The sequence below is a fragment of the Motacilla alba genome, chromosome 1A, assembly GCF_015832195.1.
Source record: "Motacilla alba alba isolate MOTALB_02 chromosome 1A, Motacilla_alba_V1.0_pri, whole genome shotgun sequence".
Lineage (NCBI taxonomy): Eukaryota > Metazoa > Chordata > Aves > Passeriformes > Motacillidae > Motacilla > Motacilla alba.
Genome location: NC_052031.1, coordinates 27,958,984 through 27,980,712, shown reverse-complemented (window position 1 = coordinate 27,980,712; position 21,729 = coordinate 27,958,984). Strand labels below are relative to the sequence as shown.

General features: G+C 38.6%; 1 protein-coding gene across 1 annotated transcript in view; it reads right to left on the bottom strand.

The window, feature by feature from the left end:
• CNTN1 (contactin 1) overlaps positions 1–21,729 on the bottom strand; it is a 209,125-nt gene that overhangs the window by 131,143 nt on the left and 56,253 nt on the right. The window contains exon 2 of the mRNA XM_038155003.1: positions 19,616–19,659. The gene's annotated coding sequence lies outside the window, so the exon portion shown is untranslated. The remainder of the gene's footprint in view (positions 1–19,615; positions 19,660–21,729) is intronic.

Here is a 21,729-nt window from a genome sequence, read left to right as displayed (position 1 = left end):
TGCAGAGAGTACTGCTTTCATGTTCTCCTAGGCCTTTGCACTCAAACAGCAACAAAGGCTATATCCAAGATAACACACAAAACTTCCCTCCAAATGGTTTACAACATTTACAGAGTGATTTACTTCAAACCACTGCTGATCCAAAGCTAGCATGAAGTGCAGCATGACTTGCTGCAGCGTATGCTTCCACAGACTGTCTGTAATACTGATGGGAAAATTCTCTTCTTCAGGTCTTCTCTTCATGTGGTTTTTTGGTCACATCCTTGTCATCAGGCCAATTGGCCAACCCTTAGAGCGACTGAACCTCTTCATATGTTTTGAGCTTAGGAAACAATTTGTTTGATATGTTTTTTTCCTGTATCTTTGATAATGTTGGTTTTGCACTCTACTATGCATGCTTCTTCTATGATATTCCTGGCCTCTAGATTGATTGTTCTAGCAGTCATTAGTTAAGAACTCCCTTCATTTGCTTTATTGGTGATCACAATAACAACTTACATCCCAGGACAGACAAAGCAAGCCTATGCTTGACCCGGCAGCAATTTGGTGCTGGGCTGCCTGGCATTAAAGCCAGACTCCTTCCCATATCCTCATCCAAAGACCTACAAAAATTCAGGGTACACCACAGGAATCAATTGAATTAATTGTTTTGCTGAAAAGTAGAAAAATTCAAGTATCCATTACTGTGAGCAGAAATTCAAGGCCACTGCCTGTGCAGAGCATAGCAACAAGTTCGGGGCTGCCAGCTCTTTTTAAGCATGAAGCTCAAGCCAATAAATGTTTCCAGCTGACTGAAATGCTTTAATGACAAGTCTTTTACCATACAAACAAGAGACAAACTGCTGCATCCAAACATCTTGCTGGGGTTGGGTGGGAGGGTGCCACTGGGTGAGGGCAGGGGCACAGGTAGCCAGGGGCCACAGGCAGCCCTTGCCTCGGAGGCACAAGTCCACAGCCCCTGAACAAGCAGTTTGGGGCTGGGCTGATGGCAGCCAGGGCAGCCACGGATCCAGATCACTGAACAAGACCATTGCAACTGGGCAGGCCTGAGGTCCTCCCCAGGGCACAGCACAGAGCACAGCACATGTCAGAAGGGCGAGACTGAAATCATGACAGTGCCCACTGTGCCCACTCTGCCTCTGTCTGCTGCAGTAGAGTGCTCTGCTGAACACACCCTGCCAGCTCCAGAAATCTGGGGAACAGCATGCTCCCAATTCAGAGATGTTGAGGCCACAGGAATCTGATGCCCTGAAAAAGTGTTTCAGATGCCCAACCACAGAAATACCAGCTTATATACTCTCTGCAAATTAATACTCTTGACATAGTACATGATAGTCAGAAGGCATTTTCTCCTGCTCCCTTTGTAATCTGCACACCTGGATTTTTATCTGTTTTCTACTCAGTCTGCAAACTAAGAGAAAGCATATTACATAGCTGCTTTTCAGAGTGGACTGCTGTCCTTGCCGTTGCAATGAGGGAGAAAATAAGCATGCCTTTTCCCACAATGAGCCACTCAAAGAAATACATTATTTGCTCGCTTAATTTTATTCTGTTCTTTACTAATTTTGCATGTCATACTACACTTTTGAATGAAAAAAATGTCGCTGTGATTCCTAATAAGCAGCATGAGATAGCATTTGGGTGCATGAAAATCACAGGAAAACTGAAGTGGGAGGCCAGTATTTGATCTTTATCCTCTTGTCAAACATACTTCTCAGTCAGCTCCACCAAGTGTTTCCAAATGCAGGTCAATCTAGATCAGTAGCTTGCCAGTAAAGAAGCAAAAAATGACACAAAATAGGCAGAAAGCCTCCCACTTCTGTGCTACCAACAGCCTGTATTGTCAGTGACAATCATCCTCTGCTATTCACCACTAGCCCTTTCTCCTCTCTGCCAGAGCATGGCTTTTGAATTTCTCATCTGTATTTGTTCACAGTTCTCTGACTCAACATTTCCATCACACAACACACAGTGTTAGCTCTGTCTGACCAGAGAAAATAAACATAAAAATACAAATTGAGAAAAAAAGTTATTTTCTGCTTGGGAACAACTGTGTTCCTCCAAATAAAAACTGAATCAGTTTTTGGGTTCTCAAAATCAGACATTTGGGTTCTCCTAGGAAGGATCTTCCCCTGCAATAATGTGCATTCCCAAATCCAGGAACAATCATGTTTTTAATCTTCCACCTTAGACATGCACTATGAGAAACTGCTAACTGCAAATCAAGAGACAATATGAAATGAGGAGTTCTAAATATGCATCACATTGCAGGGGGAAGAGCCTAGCAATTAGGAGAAGCAGAAAACTCCATTATCAGTGAGAATTTAGTGGAAAATCAATTAAATATGTAAATTTTTACCTTTGGGGGAAAACGCAAAATTAAGCCAGACCAGGATTATAAATTCTATAAAAAATGGGAATGAGAAGCTTTCTTTCCTTTAAGCCTTATTTTTTAACCTATATCATTGCAACTGGTTTATTTTTTTTTTTTTTTACTTCCTCCTTCCCATGCTGCATAAACTTTTTGGGGTCTTATGTGATTTTTTTTTTCCCAACAAAAAGCATATTTCACCAGCACATACAGAATAGGCTATTTCTTTGGGGTGATGCTGAAATCTGAATGAAGAGACTAATGTCTAAAACTTTGTCTGAACAGACAAAGGAATAATAGAGAGCCCTTTGTGAGAAGCACAACATATGATATGAACTACAAAACATAAGGGGTCGCCACCACTACATGGGGTATGCAAGCTCTTTTGCTTGATTTAGAAGAAGCTAAAGCAATGGTACTAAAACCAAATTCCCAATTGGTAATTCCTTCTTTGAGGAAGTACAAGCTCAATTTCTAGTCCAAAAGTGAAGTGCTACCATGACACATACTGTGGGAATATTGTTTTTGAATGAATAAACAGTAAGTATATAAAAAACAAATAAAGGATACTTTTGAAGGGGTGTGGTCTATTTCTGAAATAACGATACTTTTTGGTCCAAGAATTGTAGCATTGCAGTTTGCCTGATTTTAGCAGCAACAATGAAAATGAAAAAATGATGACAGTATCAGAAAGGCTTTTGCACACATTTAAACGTTCACCAATTTTTTTAATACATTCAAATTAAGCCACACATTTCAGAGATTTAAGAAAAAGTAAGCAATTTAGTGGAAAATAAGTGTTTCTAGTCATTGGCTGGTGTTTTTTACTGATATAGTTCCAAGACCAAACATTTTTATTCATTTGGCCAATGATGGGATGGCTGAAGGACTGCAACATTCTCCTACTGTTTGCAGAGATACACATCTGTATTGAAGTGTGGATGTTCCTGTGAAGATAAAGAAAAATTTCCAAATCTTTCAGTTACTGAGGTCTGCAAAAAGTAACAGCAGCTCCTTCACAAATACAGGAAATGTTCCATAGGAGTATAGGAGTCAAATCACCATATAAGACTAAATACCATACCTTATGGGATGCAGAAGTTATGAAACAGTCAACCTCCCCCACCCCCCCCCCCCCAAAAAATGAAGCAGTTAAATTACTGCCTTTTTGTAGTTGTCCATCATATATTTCTCCATGTGAATAGTGAGATGAATAATGGAAATGTAACTATTCGTGCATCTGAGTTGACATAAGCTGCCTGTTAATTTCTTAGTTATTTTTCACCACTTATTAACAGGCATACAGAGACTGTATTTTTGAAAGAAAAAGGCACAGTATGTTTCAAAGGAAAGGAAACTGCAGTGAGCAGTTAAAGGACATGTACCATAACCCACTGTAAGTGCCCATGAAGGAAAGTAGCAACATCAATAAAAAGTACAAATATGTAAGTATTCTAGCTACCTCACATGAAAACTAACTTCTGAACAATATCAAAAGGTACTATCCTTTTGTGTTAGTGTTAGCTTGAGTGTTTGGGGGCTGTAATTTTTAGGATTTACAGAAAATGGTGGACTCCATTCTGTATATGAAGCTTTTATTTATAACAGCAGTATATGAGTACTGACAAACAATGAATCTACGGCCAAATCCTGAAATAAATTGCAAATATACCATCTGGCACTTAAGATTTAACTAAATGTCACAGATACAGCCCACCTGTTCTGAGAAGTTTCATTATACTGAAGTTTCACCCAATTTCTCACAGAATTTATTCATTTCTATCAAGCATGAGGATGGTCTGAAATAAAACAACTACAGGCACACAACTTTAAAAGTAAATAACAAAATTTATCCATTAGAGAATTAAATATAAATATATCCATTGACCTCTAAAGAGCAAATTAAGGTAGTCTTGAACTTAAAAGTAATATTGGCCATATTCCATCTCTTCCCCTTGTTTTCAGTGCATTTTCTGACATAAAGCACATAAAAACTTTTGTTCCTATAAGACTGAGTAATATTCTAAGATAACCAGACAATGAAGGACAGGAATCCTCTAAGGAATTAAATTTTGATCTTACCAGACTACTGATATGTTATCACATCTTAAAAAGCTAGTAATCTTTTGTAGTAGGAGCTCTGGATTTGATAGATGTCTCTTACCAGTATCTTCCTCTTATTTCCTAATATAAAGCATAATTGCTGCTGCGCTGCACAAAACATGGAGCACAAATTAGTGACATTTAAACAAATATACAAGCTTAAAACTGTGGCCAGGGTTTGAGGAATTGTTTTCTAACCTACAGGCTCCAATTTTACCATAGAGCTACTGGCAGTTTCTATACACTTCAGCAGGACTCCAGGGTTGTTGTAGCGTGGGAAATGTTTGTTTCCTAGTAGCTAGTTATGTTTCTCACAAAAGTAGTTAGTTATATTTATCTGCTATCTCCATAAAAACAAGATGAGATATCAATGAACACCACTGGTAATTTAAAAGGAAACATACAAGACTTTAGTTGTCATGACATTAAGACCAGACAACAAACCCATCAGAGGTACATTTTCTCTAGTTTATCTTGTACAACTCTTTCTGTAGCTCTGCAAAGTGTCTGGAAAGTAACTACAGTGTTCATCATAAAAGAATTCCTCAAAACATGTCTAGACATAGGACAGCACAAGCAGTTGTAACATTGCCCTGTGATAGCCTTTGCCCTTCTTACCAAACCAGCTCACTTTTCTGGGTTTTCCTTTAAAGATTCAGACCTCTGACCATTTTTAAGGGAAAAAAAAATAAAAACAAACCCTAGACCAACAAAACAACACAACACACACCAAACAAACAAAAACCCAACTAAAACCTAGTTGCATCTCCAGCTTTAGTGATTCTCAATTTCTTGCCCACTTCTGTCTCTGCATGGTACTACAACACATGACATTTACTTCACATGTGACTCCAGGCAGCCACATTCTCTATGCCCTTTCCAGATCTCCTTCCACCACAGCGTTAAGCTTCTCTTGGACACCAATCATCCCCAGACCAGGAGCACTGCTGGCATGGGAAGCTGAGGTGTAAGACTTGTGATGATAACTTTGGCACCCAAGCCTTGGACTTTATCAGAATCTGCTGCTAGGAGGAAGAGCAGCAGCTCCCCACCATCCAACTGGATGAAGAAAATATGAGTTCTCCTGGCTGCTGACATCCAGAACTTTCCTTGCAATTATCCTTGGCTTATTAAAATAAAAGTTAAAGAAGACTCCTAAAATACTGTTCCATGGCAGCAAATGAGACATGCCCTGAACTGCTTCAGCATTTGAAACTGCCACTGACAGCAATACACACTTGCAATAAAGACTCTTCCCGGCATGTTTATCACAATGGAGAGTCAAGAATCAATGATGCATAAACCAGCAGAAAGATCAAGTGTGTTAGTGCTACCACTTCTATGTTCACCTCAATGAGCTGTAGAAATGCTCACTGAAAAGTAGGAACAGCTTGTCAAAATGACCCAGCCTTGGTTTTGTTACTATGTAAAGTCATTTTTATTCTCAAATTCTCCTTTTCACTGACACAAAGATCCAAGATACATTTGAAGATTACTAACTTCTCTGCTGCTTTTCTGCCTAGATTTGAAAAGAAAGATCTTTTACCTTTTAAAGGTCAATTCAGACTGCTTAGACTTTCTTGCTTTCCTCAACAGGGAGAATTTTGAAGATTTATTATCTACTCCCATGTGATCCAGACAGTCCACCTCCAAGTCACAAAGGATTTATTTTTACCATAAAATAATAAAAATAAAATAAATAAATAATAAAATAAAAAATAGAAATAACTATCAGTAAGGAAGAAAGTAAATAAATTGCAGTAAGATTGCTAAGGCACATTTATGAACTATTGGAACCAATGCTCTAATTCCTATATGTAGCTAGATTCACAGGGGAATTTACACGGTAATACTATTCATTAATAATTATTGCTATAATTCCCTTATTATGATGATCAAGGAAGCTTTAATTTGGAAGATGTAACAATCATCTGGGCCCCAATCCAGCAAAGCACTTTAAAATGTTAATTTTCATAATAAAAATAACCAACTGGATTTAAACAGGACTGACATGCTTAGGATAATCTTAGCTTTGTTAAGCCTATAATGGGAAAATCAAGTAGAAACATTATTAAAGTAGTCCATGAAATCCTGCCAGACCTTTGCCTCAATATTACACCATTATCATACATTCTCCAAGGAGCTGCTTTCTGCTAGGAGACTACCAAGTAAAATGAAGAACTTTTATAGAAAGTAATTTAGGAGAAAAAGATCTATTATGGAGCCAAGGAGTCTTAAAACAAACATACAGCAAAGAGCCAGATGATCACAAGATATCTGGTACTTAGGATTTAAGTGTCTGACCTGAAGCCAAGTGGTAGGATTTAAGTGTCTGACCTGAACAAGATCTTCCACATCTGATTTTGAAATGTTTTCTTTTCCTTTACTCACATTCTCCAATAAGCAGTTGCAAAAGCTCCTTCAGAAACAAAGACTTGGGGTAGGTAACTGGGTGCTCAGTTGCAATTTATGGAAGAAAAGGAAGAAACCCTGGAACACATTTTATTTAACATCTCTGTGACATTTGGGCTGGGCAGGAGCTGATCACAGTAGTTATGAACAAACTGCCAAGCTTCTGCACTCTTTCTGGAGAATAGATCAAGACTAGCCCTGGGGAGAAAGACTTAAGAATGTTTTTGGACAAAAAGCTCAATATAACCCAGCAATGTGTACCTGCAGCCCAGAAAGTGAAACACATCCTGGGCTGCATCCAAAGCAGGCATGATAGCAGCCCACATGAGGTGATTCTGTCCCTTTGCTCTGTTAAGACCCCACCTAGAGCACTGTGTCCACCTCTGGGGTCCCCAACACAAGAAGGACAGGAACCTGTCAGAAGGAGTCCAGAGGAGGGCCATGATGTTGATTACAGGGCTGGAGCACCTCTCCTCTGAAGACAGGATGAGACAGCTGGGGCTGTTAAGCCTGGAAAAGAGAAGACTCTGGGGAGACCTTATAGTACCTTCCAGCATCTAAAGATACTTACCAGAAAGCCAGAAGGGGACTTTTCACAAGGGCATGTAGTGACAGAACAAGGGACAATGGTCTTTAATTGAAGGAGGGTAGGTTTAGCTTGGATACTAGGAAGAAATCATTTACTGTGAGGGTGTGAGACACTGGCACAGGCTGCCCAGAGAAACAGGGCAGAGAAAATACTTCCCATCCCTGGAAGTGTTCAGTGTCAGATTGTATGAGGCTCTGAGTAACTTGCTCTAGTGGAAGGTATCCCTGCTGAAGGAAGAGGAGTTGGAACTAGATGATCTTTAAAGTCCCCTCACAAACCATTTTGTGATTCCATGATGGGATCCAACCCCTTTTACCTTACCTGATGCAGAATGCCTGCCTCTAAGGCTGTGAGCTTGTCCCAACATATCAAGACTCCCAAAAGCTACCTATCCATCTGCTTAAAAGAAGCAGTGCACCTCTTCAGAGTCCCCAATGGAAATACAATCTTTTTTGACCAAAGACTTTCTTCAGTACACTAAACATTTACAAAACATCACCAGTCATAGTGTTTAGCCTTAAATTTAGACAAGGCTTTTTGGAAGCACAGACCTTCCTTTTTTTTTTTTTTTCCCCACCAACTAGGAAAACAGTAGTGGTCAAGGAAGAGTATCTCTGAATTTCTGTAATAAAGTTTAATCTGCATTTAGCTGCAGCAGAATGATCATCCTAAATAAATTGTCAGGAGTTTTTGAAACCAGCATGAACAACTTGCTGCCTTTTTATTCTACAACATTTGATCATGCTCTCCTTTTACTTTTTTCTTTTGCTCTTATTTCAGACCAGTTGTATTCTCTGGTTATATACTTAAACATTTAATTTTATGCATAGAGTCCAGTGAATTCATCAGCAGTATCGGATAGTTAAACCCCTGCCTACACCTCTTGGCTCTTGCCCTTTTTCTCCTTCTAAATTAATTCAGCATAATTAGGAATGAAACACAATGACAAGCTTCACATAAAATCACATTTCAAATGCTCTGTGCACATTCCAGACAATTTTATAATGTAACCTACCAAATTTTAAGTGCAGGTTCCTACCTCTCTTCTCCCTGAGTGGCTAGTGACCAGTAGCTTCTATCCCAGCGTCCAGCATTTGGAGACACCCATATCCCATCTATCCACTTCCCATGTATATAACACACATCTTCAATTAGCCCTCACACCTACCTTTACACTTACATTATTGATGCTCCTCAAGTAATGTTGATGGGTTTCAAACATTACAGACTTAGAACCTTTAATTTCAGATCATACCATCTCCCTCTGCCTACCCAGAGCACAAAAAACAACCAGAACAAAAGGACATCATATTAAGGAGGCAGGAAACTAGGAGAAGATGTAAAGGCCATTTTAAGGTTTACATGTTGCAGGATGTCTTAACTCTATTAAATATAGCTCAGTACCAGAAAATACGATTACATATATCATTAACTGTACTAAAACAAATTATATTTCAGTTGCTGAAAATACAGCGCACTGCTAGTGAAACATAAGTGGATTGCCTGACTCATTCAGGCTGAAGGTTAATCCTAGAGGCTTCAGAAACCAAATGGAAGAAAAGCAAAAATCTCCCACACCACCAGTGAAGGACATTTCACTAATTATATGCCCTTCTATACAGCTCCCAGACTTGACATAAATGCTTCACGAAGAAAAACAGGGTGACAGCCTAGGTTATGAAGTTTATCTGTGTGCCATGCACTCAGCTATCTGGAAACAGCAGCAGGTGACCCGGCCCCAGGACAGGTAGAGCCCTGTACCTGATGTGGTTGTTGCCCTGCAAGTTAACCTAACAGTCCTTTCCACATCTGCACTGATGTCACAAACATATTAAACACCTTGAACATGCCATGGCATTGCTTAGGCTGGCTCATGCAAAACAAACTGTATTCCCTATTTTATGACTGTGTTGACATTATATGCCATGCTCCAGCTATGTCCTAATTTGAGATGATAACTCCACTTTACTGCCTTTTCTTCTTCCCCCTCCTCTCAAGGTTCATCACTTTCCTAACATATCCAGGCTGCAAAAAGAAGCCATGTTGTATTTAAGGAGATCCTCTAAATTGAAAGTCTGACAGGTGAGGACTGTTGAAGTGTGCCTATGTCCCAAGATCGGGATTTCAGAGCATACTATAGATGGCATAAATTCTGCAGGTATCCAAAGCTCAGCTTAATCTACTCCAACATCCTAAGAACAGCAACTAGGAGCCTAAAAGGTGTTTGCATTTCCTCAAAGAACACCTTTGTCCTTAACCTTTACTAACCTTATGCCCTTAAACACAAAGAAATGTACTTCTCTTACCCTCTATATCAGAACTATCAGTAATCTTTGGCTATCCTTTGGAATTTTGTTAACCTCTTTAGAGATGATAAACTGCCATGATAACATCAATACATAATTTTGCAAAATATGTTTCCTCTTATTAATTGTAAAACACTTTTGAAATAATTGGATTACTATGTCAATTCTTTATTAATATTATTTGAAAAAATAGGTGGAACTTGATATACAGATGGTCAACTTCTGTTGATCTAATTGTAGTTCTTCAATTATACCTTCACTGGAAGTTTTTAATCTGCAAAACAAACTGTCCTAAGCAATTACTTTGCAAAATAGCTCACCTGTGCATCAAAACATTTCTCTAAAATGTCTACCTATTCATATTTTTGAAGATATTGTCTAACCTTTTCCAGATGCTTTTATGCCTTTATGCTGACAGATCATTTACCTTTAGTTTTGATCCTAGATCCTCTTCCTTGCACTATTTCTGCACATTTCATTCAAAGTATTCCTATTTTTATTAAAACTGATCTCCTCTAGGTGCAATACCAGTTCTTCTGTGTCCCTTTTCTTACCACAGGCTCTCTGATGAGCTGTCTGGCACACTGGTGACTCAAGGAGGACAAGGAAAGGTCAGTGGTAGTCCCATCGCCCCACTCTGGGAATCTACATCTCTGACTGTCAGTCAGATGCCAAATTTAACAAACTTTACAGCACTCATAAAGGTTTTTTCTTCACTCAGCCTGGATAAGGTGTGTTATTTGATTTCCTTCTCTTCGTTCTGGCTTGATACCAAAGGCCATTCGAGCTTTTATAAAAGCAAAACTTCTAAAAATAAAGCATAATATTGGTTCAGAAGTTATTCATAAGACTCAAATCCCTTTGTCATAGTACAGTAAAAGTAAATATATTGATACTAGCAAAAGTAAGAACATAAATTACTAGCTCTCAAAATAACACCAGCGGTGAAGTATTTAAATTAATTGTGACTCCCTACAAAAATCTATTTTTTTTTAATGGTCTTCTGGAGAGACATTTAATGAGAACTAATGTTAATTTGTTGAAAGACCAGACAAAAGTATTTCTGAAGCTGTACATCAGACAGCTGAGCTATATCTCAGACTACTGCCAGAGAACAAAACCAAAAAGTGGTTCACAGCTAATAATTCTAAAGATAAAATATAAAGCAAAATAGCTTCAGCTGCATTAAGCATAAATGTACCTAGACTCAATTTTCCACTTGTTCTCATCTCTGAGGCATCTTATGTCTAAAACTGCATGGTTGGTGAATTCAGTAATTATGTACTTGAAAACTAAAACATGAACGGCAAAATTTAAAAAAATGTAATCATTTGTTCTGTGGTCAACAGATGTAATGAAACAAGATTTCCTACCAACTGAAGTCCTATTTCTCTCATGCTTCTTAAACAAAATAATTTCAGTTTCTTTCTCAGCACATGTACTTCCTGACATCTCCTCTGGGCAGGAGACACCACCTGCTATGCTTAGCCCCGAGAATGTACAAGTTGATCACTGCCAAGGAAAATATGTAGCAACTTTCCACTCAGGAGGGCACTGATTTGGGTTTTTTTCCTCTTTCCTGAGCCACAGACACCATGAAACTTGTAAGAACTTAATTCTCTTCAAGGCTTGCAGAAAATCTCACTCCTATTAGTGGGAGCTAGCAGAGCTGGTCAAAACTTGATGTAGAGGACTGACAGGCAAAAAGCAGTGCACAAACCTCATTTCCTTAAGAAACAGTAAAATGTTATACCAAATTAAAGTTCCATTACATTAGCAGTGCTGGCAGCATAAGCTCTATGAACATTTCATCAGCTTATTAAATTTGAGTTATGTAACACAAGACTGTCATAATGTAGTTAAATATACAATGAAACTATATCCTAAAATGTTTATTTTGAATTTTATACATACCCTGCACACCATAATTTATATATATGATGTATCCTTGTGTGAAGTAAGTCCCCAAAATATCTGAATTGTATTCATGGTATTTTTTTTTTCAGCTGTAGGTTCTCATCAAAATAGAAACCTTTCTAACTGGGTGATGAGACACTCTGATCCTTGCACACCTCCAAGGCTGAGCAGCTGGAATACAAAGTGACAGTGGTTGGTACCATAGCCCCAGGGCTGTGCCTAAACCAGGCAGAGCAAGGAGCTGGAGTGATTCACAAGCCAGCTCCAAGAGCTGTTCTGTTCGCTAGTCACTCATGAGTCTTCAGAGCTTCTACTTCTTGCTTAAATTTTATGATGAATATAAAGAAGCTTTAGTTTTACTCTGTATTGAAAGTAAAGGTCAAACAGGATTCATGTCTTGCCCACCCTACTGCTGTCTTTTTCATGCCTTCCCCAAGAGCGGACTGGCTTTCACTAGAATCTCAAGTTTCTGAAATTCCGCTCCCTAAGACCCAGAGCTAAAGAATTTCCTTCCTACAACCTACATGACTGTTCATACCCTTAGTTACACCCCTGAGAAACAACTAATCCAGGTTGGTTTGAGCACTTTGGACAAATAATGCTCCTTGTTTGCTTCAGGTGGTTTCCATTCAGGGAAAGCCTCTGAAAAACCCTCTGACACCTCCTGGTTTCTGAGCTTCTCATGAGGAATCTCCAGATTCCTCTTCCCAGCCCTACTCTGTGAGGCTGAGCCATGTTGCTGGCAACCAGCTGCTTGTTTCACCTGTAAAAACATCCACAGTCCGATTGCTCCTGTCAAAATTTCCCAGATGCAGTTTGGCTATTACATGCAAATGCCTCTTATGAAATGACTATAAAAAGCTCAATGAAAGCCTCCTGTCAAAACAGAGATTGTGATAAAGATGCTGCTTGCAGAACCAACACCAAATTCACACAGACATATTCCCAGCTTGCACAAACATCACTCACTTTGAAAAGTAACGTTTTTCATTTTCCATAAAACAAGGGGAAGAGAGATCAGAAACATACAGGTTGCATCTCCCACCTTAAATATGATCTTCAAGACAATTTCTCTAAGAATTGGTTATCAGGAAGCAAGTAACTGACAGCAAGTTAATGTAGCTCAGGAATGTACTCTAATACCTCACACGTGGTCTACTGAAGCACCTAATTTAATACTTGAGCTTCCTAAACAAAAGGCCTGAAATATCAATACCAGAAATTTCACTCTTCCAGGACTTCTCCAGACAAGAATGTGACCAGTTGGTTCAGTATTGCTCAACTGAATTTCACTGCAAAAACCAATACTGGGAATTTTGTAGAGTCATGTTGCAGGCACAAAAAAGCACACACGCAAACAAAACTGGAACATAACTAAGATATGCATGCAGCCACAACAGAGAGCAAGGCTCAGCAGCCTAAGGAAGAGGGAGACTTCAATCATAAGCCACAGCTTTCACCTGAGTCTGAACTTCAAAATATAAATGAAACAGAAATAAGCCTGACGTTCCTTATCCACCATGAAATGAAACATAGACCATTGTTCTTGGTTTCTATTACTGTTTCATTTAATTCTTTATTAACTCCAATGCATGTTGTGGATATGGAAGAACATTTTAATTTAGAAGAATATTTTCATCTTCAAACTCTGTTGTGAAGCAGAAGAAGGAACATTTTCAAGATGCAATCAAGCCTGTGGCCATAAAGCAATGTGCTGGCCATTTTCTCTTTTCCCTGTGTGGATCTGGTAGAGAGATGGTAGCTGGTGAATTTGTCACGCTCAGTGCTCCACACCTGTGATTTTTTATGGAAGAAAATTACTCACCACTTCTAATATTACTGTATTAGGTAATTTTTTGCTATGGTTATGAACAGGCTGGTAGGAATCTAGAAGATCTGAAAGGAATAGATGGGGGTAAAGAGCCCATACTTTCAGTCTTTGCCTTCTTCAGGCAAGCCTAAGGGAAGAGACTAATACCTGGTGAGAGTTTAGGGGCTTAAAACTCTTTTTTCTAATGTCAGATAGTTGAGAACTGGATTTCACTGGAAGCAATTATTGCAGAAGGATTGAAACAGTGACAAAGAGAAAACTGAGCTAAGAAAAATGGGGTAAAATGGAAAGGAAAAGAAGGAAACAAAAAAATCTCAACAGAAAAATAGAAATGGGAAGCACTTGGGCCATCTAGATCAGTTTGCATACCTCAGCAATATATATACATCACCTTGTACAATTTCATACTTTGAATACCTATTTTTGATAGAGCTCTAGAAACAAACTCAAGTTTCAAAATGAAGTTATCCCTAGTAAAACACAACAAGTCCCTGCAGGTCACTACCCCTCTTGTTTCTGCAGAGAAGATCACCTCTACCAATATTTTTTTTGGCAAAGCAGATCTCCTTTGCCACTACTCAGATGAAAAATGTGACCACCTCTCCAGAAGCACTCTGCAGTGATGCAGACTCAAGTCTATCATGAACATCAGCCAATCCACCTAACACCAGCATCACCTCCAGCTGTGGAAGCCACTTTTCTGACCTGTCCCATAGCTCATCCCCTGGGAGAACAGGCAACCAAGCTGCTGCCAAAACAGACTCACTGCTTTCCCATCAGCTCCCCACACAGCTCTTCTCATCAGAGCAGCACTGAGTAGACAGCAGATGGTCTCTCTCCTCTCCACATGTGATGCACACCCAAAAGCTGAACTTTTCACACCATTATTTCAAATAATATGAGTTTTTTTTCTATGTTACTTCAGTTTCACAGTGAGTAATAATCTAATTTGCAGGAGAAACTGCTTAAATCTTGATGTTGTTCTGGCATTTTCAATGCTCTGCATTTCAAGGGAGATGCTGGTAAGTTCTGGAGAAACTTTCAAAGGCTAAAACAGTAGCCAGGGTACACTCTGTATTAACCAAATACTTCAAAGAAGATTATTAAGATTCTCTGAAGCTTATTCTGTGCAAGCAATCAAATATCCCATCCTACTGCATCCATAGGAGTGACTAAAACAGGTATCATCCAGGAGAGAACTATTCCATTTAAACCTCTTGTTTATGAGTATGCATTTATGTGTGTATAGACATGTAGGTGTATGCAGATGACATTAAAAAGAAATAAGGAACTGTTAGCAGCACTGCTGTTTAAATTACCATGATGAAGGATTAGCAGAGCACATGGAACTCAGGAATTTGCTATATCTCATCTGCAAAATCCTGTATGCACTATTCAGTCGTTTATAATTCATGTTTGGATCAGATTGTTGTCCAGCTCTCAGTTACAAAGTACTATGCTTCTGCTATTCTTTTTCAATTTTAGAATGGTATTATTTTGAAGAATAAGCATGAAATCTTATATTTTAAATGGAGAGCTATATCCCAAAAGGCTCTCAAGCAAACTCAGCAAGGACCAGGAAATCAGCTGAAGGTGCACTTTTAGTGTGCAGTTTTAGTCGTCCTTGAAGTGATAAACAGGAGAATTATATACTAATACATAAACATTCTTAGAATGTATATGTAATTTCTGCCTTTTTATTTGGTATAATTAGGACATTACATGATATTAGTGAAGTCATTACTAGTATTCTGCATTTAGTTCTTGAATTAACACCTTAAAAAATTCAAGACCAAGTGAAAAGTTTCTATTTAGTCATAGTTGTCAAACTTGCCTCAGGCAGGACCTAAAGAACTTCAACCTCCCGGGTTATTCAGAAGAAAGCTAAGATGAAATTGTGTACTCCACAAATACCAGCAGACAATAACAGTGGGTTTGGGTGGGATTTATACAGCCTGTTGTTTAAAAAGTCTGTAGTGTAAACATTAATCTGTGATCTCTTGATTTGCTTTTCAGTAACAAGCATTTTTAATAATGCAACTATCAACAAATGGAATATCTTACTGAGAAATCTTAAAAAAACAAACCCATGCATTTCAAATTAATGTCCGTATCAAGGAAAGGTTCTGTGGTCTGAAACTATCTAGTAATTGCTTTTGGGTCTTAAAATCTACAAGTAACAACTGCTTTGCATAATTATTGGAAGGTCCAGTAGGCACTATTTTGCAGACTTAGTCTCTTCACAGTGAAAAACACCCATTGTTCTTGATGCAAAGTGAAAACTCACATATCAAAGATGTCAGAGTCCTGCAAGGCCATTTGGCACACTCAGTTTTCATCCATATGAATTACTTTGTATTTACTTGGTAAAACTGGCAACACAGAAAAGTGCATTAATGTCTTGCCTTGATTCAAATAGGCTTCACCACACCTGTGATCTAAGTGCCTGACACAGATGCTTCCTTCCTCAAGAACAGGAGGTGGTGTTTGACCCCAGCATCAGTTCCAGGGGTGGGTTAGACAAATATCTGGATAATCTTCCTCCCACTAGCTCAGTCTAGGGAGTGCAGTGTTGACACATGAACAAAGGAAATGTTTTGAGCATCTGCAAGTACTCTGCTCCTCATCTACAATAAATTAAGTTGTTTATGCAAACAGTGCTTCTGAGCAAAATATAGCTTAATTTTCTTTTGCAAATGAAGGGCTTGTGGGTTATTTTGGGAACTTGTATACACCATCTCTTTACATCAGTTACTGTGTTTCCTCCAAGGCTACTGTCTTTTGTGGTCCATTCCAGCAAAGACTTCCCGGGACATTTCCAGGGATATGTATCTATGCCTGACACTCAGCATTTGCTGCTGGTATGACTGTACTCACGGCTTTGCAAGAGCTGCATATGTGCTTCCATACTGTCCTGCCAAAGTCAAAGGATTTTGCTGCTGGAGCAATAGCACTTGGGAGGTGCCTTTCAGTAACGTATCCATCACATTTTAACCCCAAGCAGGGTGGAAAAATACTCAGGCATGTCAAGAAACTGCTGCAGCAACTACACTGAAGTATGCATGTAGGAAAAACAAACTTTAAAAACATTTAATGTTGAAGGCACATGGTCCTGCCTATTTCACAAGAAAATTAGTTGAAGACACAAATACAGTTGATTCAGGCAATCTTAGCTAGACATACTTCATCTTTTCACAGTCCCTACTGTGTCAAACATCTGAGCAAATTATAATCCTAAACAAAATTTTCTGAACAGAAAAATGGCAAGATAAATTACCTGGCCTGTTGCAATGTATCAGTGTATCAATCAATAACTCTATTTCTGCAAATTTGCAGGAGTTTTGTAAGACACTGCTGTGCACAGTGCTATTGAAAAAAAATCTGTTGGTTTTCTTTTAAACACAAAAATCTCAAAAGCACAATTAACTGCACTGTTGGGAAAACTGGTGTGTATCCAAAACAGCTCACAGGTGAAGATCTTTTATCAAGGAGACAATGCTAGACATTTACATTTCTGCCAGTTGGCTCCACAAGAGGAGCAGACCACTCCAACAGTACAAGGATAAGAATGTGGAGCAGCAGAAGCAGAAGCAGTTGAGTAATTCATCTCTCTTGAGAGGAATGATTGCACTCTGTACTGGCTGGCACAAACTCTTGAACAACAATCTACTATGTGGAAAACAGATTGGCCTTTATACTTTGCTTAGGCCTTTACCAAGAGCATCTTAAAACACTTCAGTAATTTGAAAACAATGCCTCCAATATAAAAGGCAGATGCATAGTTCTAGAAATTAATGTACAATAAGCAGAATCTATCCTATGAAGGCCTTTCCAGGGAAAGGCTGATTGGACCTGTTTCTGGTCATTTAAAAATATCCAAAAGGAATTCAGCAAGACTGTTGATAAGTATTTAGTCTGAAGTAACAGTTATAACCAGACAGAATCTTTCATGCTTAGAGGCATTGCAATGAGGAAGAGACTCCATTGCTGCACAGAAATACATGTATATATGAAAAGCACTAGTTTTGAATGCCTGGATATTTAATTAGCTCACAGCATACCTCACACACCAGCATTACTTCTGCTGAAAACCTGAAGAATTATATACTTGCCTCTCAACCTTCTCTTCAAACACATGAGAGCCATCGTGTTTGGTCTTATCACAGAACCACATCTTTGAGTCAGACACCAAGAGAGGGACACAACAGGCACTTTGTGCCACTTTCCTGCAGCCTTGGCCCCAGTGCTGTGTTCTGCCAGAGAGTGCTCTTCTGTGGCAGCTCAGCATGGCTCAGTTTCTCTCCCAGACCTGAACAAAACATGAATGAGTAGCAGATCCTACAAACACTGGCTAATCCCATAAAGTCAGAGAGTAACAGGAAGGCTGCAGTGTTGCATTCCAGCTGCACTGCCCCACCCCCAGCCTCTGTCATTTTACATAACAGGCAGTGTGTAAAGATGGTGATCAGAGCTGTATGCTCACCATGTGACCTGGTCCCTCTCTGCATTCCAGGACCTCAGGAGAGAGCTGTGCAGGACACCAGTGACTTACTTCCAGCTGCTTCCTTCCCTGGGGAAAAGCACTGAATTACACTACACCTGACCTGCATCTCAGTGCAGCTGCACAGATCCACAGCACTACCTGATGAGCTTGCAGGCAGGTGCCCTCTCCCAGCAGAGATGAGCAATGCTATCTGCCACTACAGGAAGTGCACACTCCTGCACTTACTCCTTCCACACCTCTGTAAGGATCTTTGTTCTTCATTTTCTCAGGCAAATAATAAAGGAAATATTCATCCTTACTGATGACAAAAATAAATTAGAAACACAATCAGGAGATTGTGGTCATTTTGAATGAAGACAAAAAGCATCAGGTATATCCAGTGGCTCCCAGGATCATGAACTCATTTATACAGGAAAAAAAAAGTAGTTCTTTAATTAAAGAGAGCAACAGCACATGCCATACCAGTTATGGGCTTATTGGTAAGGAAAGTATAACATATACTTGGAAAATTGAGTGTGAGGAACAATGCAACAAGGGTGCATAAACTCTTCCTCAAACAGAAAAGGAGTGTGTGAACAATTTCATGGATCTCATCTCAAATAGGGAACAGGTTTCAGGAATAAAAGATCTGTCTCATAAATACCTATTCCACAGAAAAAATGGTGCCCTTGTAAGCACAGAGGGCAGAAGCCCTATGAACATCTAGCAGCAGTGTACATGTGCTGCAAGTTTGAGAAATGCTATTGGCTCCAACAGATCTGGCTGATAAGAAGCTTCACTTATATGTGAATCGTACTAAGAGCCTAAGCACAGCTGTGTAAGGATTGGAACTAATACAGTGTGGCATGATATACTCATAATCCAAACAGAAAAGTACTGCCAAACTTCCAGAACTCTGATCAGACAACTGGAATCACAAATAACTATTAATAAACTGCACTTACATCCTTGTTAGTGAAGAAACCACTTTTATAGAATGCAAATCAAAACAACAGATGAGTTATCTTTCTCCAGAAATTATACCATAAATCAGGGTCAAAAGACTGAAATCATTCCTAAAATGTATGCCATCTCATTAGCATTGAACAGTCCTGTCATACTATACAATACATATATATTAATGAACCAGCATATAATCCACATACTGTCATATGTACAAAAAATCATGTCTTAGTACTTTGGAAATGGATGAAACATCCTGATAAATATTTGACTCTATAAGAATGAATTAAACAGTAAAACTGGGGATTTTGGGGCTATTTATCAGACAGGTTAGCTAAGGATGATTAAAAACTTCAGTCTGATCCACACTGATTTGTTTGTTAAGTTACAATTAACTGAAGCAGTATATGAAACAGAAATGAAAGGAGGAATTTCACAAAAAAACCCCAAACCACAATGAATACGAGAATTACTGTCATTTGCTTATATTGCACAATTACACAGATCCCTTGGGTCTAGTCCTACAGAAACATTCAACAAAACAGCTTGTCAATATATCAGTCAAAACTCTGAGGTTCTACCTCTCAGAAAGATTACTTTAAACTTGTATGTAAGAACTGAAAAAATAAAAGTCACCAACCTCTAATAAGGTAGACTGTTTCACTGCAGATCCAGAGCCAGTATCTACAAATGAATAAAAACAGGGTTCACTTGTTTGCTCAATCCTCAGTTTTTCAGTTACCAATTGTCAGAATTTGTTATGCATATTTTCATGACATTGTCATACAATCAGCTTTTAACAGATGTTTCCGGCATTCATAAATATGTGAGTTTCCAGTTAGTCACATTTTTGTATAAAAATGGGACATACCCATAACATTCTACTAAAATTAAAAGCAGAGTAAACCTGTATGTTTTTTTTTTTCCTGATTACTTCACAACAAGCTATTATAGGCTTCCTTTAGAAATTGGCTTGGTGAAGATTTAGCTACTTTTTCAAGTTATTAACACATGAACACAGAAGCATTTTTAACATGAGAAAAACTTGATCCTAGAGTTCTCTCCTGAAGTAAATTACACAGAGATGCCTGCTCAGACACATACTATCACATAACTCCTGCTTTCTCTAACACAATTCTTCCCTCTGTGGTATCTCTTCTGACTCCTCTTTACATTTGTCTCCATCCATCAAATTTTGGCATGCCCTTCCAGAAAAAAAACCCCACAAAATTACACAACTTTGGGTGTGACTTCATTGTCCCAACCCTTTCTGATTCACAGCTGTAGATGCTGTCAAACTACTTCCAAATCTCAATTGCCTCCCTTAGGAGTTTGGGCATTACATCCACTATAGATCTTGATCAGTGGATCAAGGTAGGAACTACATCACAGTGGCACTACTTGCAACTTTCAAATGCTTCAAAGATCTACAGCAACTCCAACCACTGCATATTACAGAGAACTTGCCTCAGAAGTCTGCTACATAAAAGAATAAGATTGTCAGCTCACTCCTATCTCTGTATTTCCTTTTGCAACTGTAGTTCATTCATATTATATAAACAGAATTTTTAATTTGTGTTCATAGCCAAAAGCTCAATGATTTAAGTACGTAAGATATGTAATTATTTTAGATATATAAAGTCTAATGAGTGCTGTAAAAATCCAGGCACTCAGGCTCCAAAGCTGCATTACTCTGTAAGTAGTTTAGTCAAGGTGTGCTTCTTACTCCCTTTCTTTTGTACTCTGACTTCCTGTACTACTTTTCACTGAGCTGAGAGGAGAAGATAATGACTGTACTTTCAGGCTCATCCCTTCTCCCTATTTGTAGGTCAGTTAGTGTACATGTTAAGACACCTGGGCTTAATCCTTCTGCTGCTGCTGACATGGACAGAATATCACGGTATTTCCCATCTATAAAACTTTATTATTTCTACCTCCTTGTAAACTACTACTGAGAACATGTGCATAAAACTAATTTTGACTACTCTTACAGAATCAGACAGAAAAAAAACCTCACTTTGCCAAGCCTAAGTTTTATTCTCTGTTCATTTTCTTGCTGAGTATATGTTTGCATGGTCAGAAGTCTTAGTAACTCATAAAACTGTTTTTTAAGAAAGACATTTATCTTGAGCATGAAGTTTTTGGAGTAACAATTTATTGAGTACACTATCAGAATACCACAATATATTCTGTCATTGTTTCAGCTCTAAAGAGAAGTTTACATGCTTTCTGCAAAATTGATTAGCTGGGTTGGAAAATAAAACAAAGAAAAATCCAGCATCAAGGTTCTGAATGGTTTTCTGAAATGGCAAGCATTTTAAGAAGGCCAGTTTCTTATTAGAGTTCTCTAGGCTAATCACATATTTTTCTAAAGCAAAGGCACGAGAACTATTTACTACCATGTTCAGTGAAACTCCCTAACACTGCTAAACAATAGTCTTTCTATAACTTTCTCCATATTATTTTCTATCATCCCTTTATTGTACACCAAACTTTGCACTTCTTGTTAAAAGATTTACATTTATATAGTTCAACTAAAGCTTATAACTGCTGTGCAATGTAAGAAGAAAAAAAAAAACGGTTAAAGAAACCACCAGCAAATTTAGCCCTCACAGCTCAGCAGCTCCCCTGCCCACATACCAAGGCACATGAAGGAAAGGAGAATCTCCAGCAAAATTCACTCCTGGTATCTAAATAAGCATTTTCCACAGACAACTCTGGAAGCCATCAAACCACATCCCTCTTTCATATGTG